This window comes from Montipora capricornis, chromosome 13 (genome assembly GCF_036669925.1).
Source record: "Montipora capricornis isolate CH-2021 chromosome 13, ASM3666992v2, whole genome shotgun sequence".
Classification (NCBI taxonomy): domain Eukaryota; kingdom Metazoa; phylum Cnidaria; class Anthozoa; order Scleractinia; family Acroporidae; genus Montipora; species Montipora capricornis.
Genome location: NC_090895.1, coordinates 13,219,036 through 13,221,535, shown reverse-complemented (window position 1 = coordinate 13,221,535; position 2,500 = coordinate 13,219,036).

Genomic DNA, 2,500 nt, shown 5'->3' with positions numbered 1-2,500 from the left:
ACAATACATAATTAATTGACCGCTCCCTATAGGGGTTTTCAGGGCCAATGAAACACAACGAAACGACAGAACAGAACAACAACAGCAACAACTGTTAAGAATCTCAACTGGCCGGAGGCAAACCAGTTGGCTATTTACAAGTGCAGCTGGGAAGTTGAACCAGGGACTACCAGGAACAAATTCAGCGAGTGGTCAGAGCGGGTCTTGAACCTGGGATCTCAAGGCAAGCGCCCTAACCACTGGGGCACACTGCCTCCGTCAAGAGGTCGTCTCCATCATATACACCTATGAGCCTAGATTATATTTATTTATTTATTTTCTTTTTATAACAAGTTAACAAAAGAAAAGAGGCGAATAAGCAAGAAGGCAAATGAAAAGGACAGCGGCAAGTGAAAAGCCAAAAATAAAAAAAAATTAAACAAAAGAAAAACTATACGTCTTGTCCATTTTTCCCCCTTGAGTAAAAAGGCACAGTCAAAGCAAATAAACAAAACAGCAACAGCTTTTCAAAAATGTATAAAAAGCAATAATATACTCGTTATTTTTTTGGTAATATAAGTGATGGTAAAATGATGTGGAAAGGAATTAAAGAAATTATACATTTTGAGCCAACTACAAGTAAATCTGTCGTTAATATTTTCGAAAATAACCACCTTTAGCTTGCCGCAGATGCTTTCAATAACATTTTTTGCTAATGTTGGTAACAACCTATCGTTAGCAAAAATTCTGAGGATTACTTACGTACACTGCTCTCAAAGTAACTCCAACTATTTGTACTGAAATTGAAAATGAGATCTCTAGCTTAAAACGTGGAAAGTCTGTTGGTCTTTTAGTATATTTGTATTCCAATTGACATCCTCAAGATTCTTAAATCTGTTATTTCTAAGCCACTTGAGATTCTTTTTTAACAGTTCGTTCTTAACTGACATTGTCCCAAATGATTTTAAATTATCTACTGTTATTCCTGTACATAAAAAGTGTTCGAGATCTCTTTTATCTAACTTTCGACCAATTTCTCATGTACTCTCTATCATTAATAAGCTCTTAAAAAGAATAATTTATTTATTTATTTTTATGTTTTATTATTATTATTATTATTATTATTTTAAATAATATTATATTTAAAAGCAACTACAGCAACAACAACTACGAATAGAGCGGTTTTCATTTTAGTGTCGAAAGTAATTAGTGAATTGCATTGGTTTTGCATTACTTCACTAACTGATTGGTTCAAAATTCTCTTGCCACTTTTTCAACCAATCAGAAGTGAAACCAAAACCAATCGTGGCTCGCGTGTGCACATTTTCCCGCGCTTTGCGTCGGCTACGTGTAATTACTTCGAGTTTTGATTGGTTCACTGGATTGTCTCCGTTCTTTTTGATTGGCCAAAGTAATCACTTTGGTTTGGGTTTTACGACAATCGATTGAAAACCGCTCTATATATACATACAAAAGAAAAAACAAAGACTACTGAGTACAAACTGACAAAGTGAAAAAACGGACGAGAGAGGTGCAAACTTTAGTAAGGAGCACATTTTTCCATGTTCCATTGTAGTAGTACACTTTTTTGGAGTTCTAGAATGTTGGTTTTCCTTTCAAAACATCTGCAGTTATAACTATGTTGATTTAAACAGATAAGAAATAGGGATAAGCTTCGTTTTAGAGGGGCCTGTACATAACTGACGGGTGTAACGTCATTAAGAGTGACTTGTTGGTTAGAGAGGTGAACATTGGTATTTTGGTCTTGATTAAACCAGGTCAATGCTTCCGAATAGAAGGTTATTGAGGTATTGCATTTCAGAAATGCATGCTCAATTGAGTCAGCGGAAGGACAAAATGTACAGCTCTTTTTAAGTTCTTTGTTTGATACGATTATTCTATGTAGGATTTTAAACGAAAACTGCTTCAATTTATTGTCTTTAGATGATCGGTAAATAAAAGAAAATTTCGTCTGCCAATTTCCAAAATCTAGCGGAAATTTATCTCTCTCTATTTCCTGAGACCCGTTGGTTCGATAACATAGCCATCAATAAAGAGGTTATACTAATGTTTGCAACGCATACTGGTTAAGGCTAGGGAGGATAAGGGATTAATATTGGTTGATTCTAGTCAGTCGACTGAGGGAGTTGCATAGGTTTTAGCTTTTTGTTTTAAATCGGGTGGAATAGCAGCAATCAACTGAAAGTAGTTTAGATAATTTATCTTGATCCTGAATTTTCTTTGGAATTCGTCGACTGTCAAGAAGTTTCCATAGGGATTCAAAATATCTTAAATAAAACAAATTCCACCTGCAAACCAAGAAACCAAAATAAAGAATGGTTATCGATATATATTGCTTTATTATTCCAAAGTATGCTATGTTTTACTTTTTAGCACCTGGAAGTATTGTGAAAGTCTCCTGTAGAAGACAGGTAAACGCTTGTTAATGAGATCCACTTTACATAGCAAGGATAAGCCTCCTTAATCTGAAAGATAGTAATTTGGGATTGCTTTCCACGTG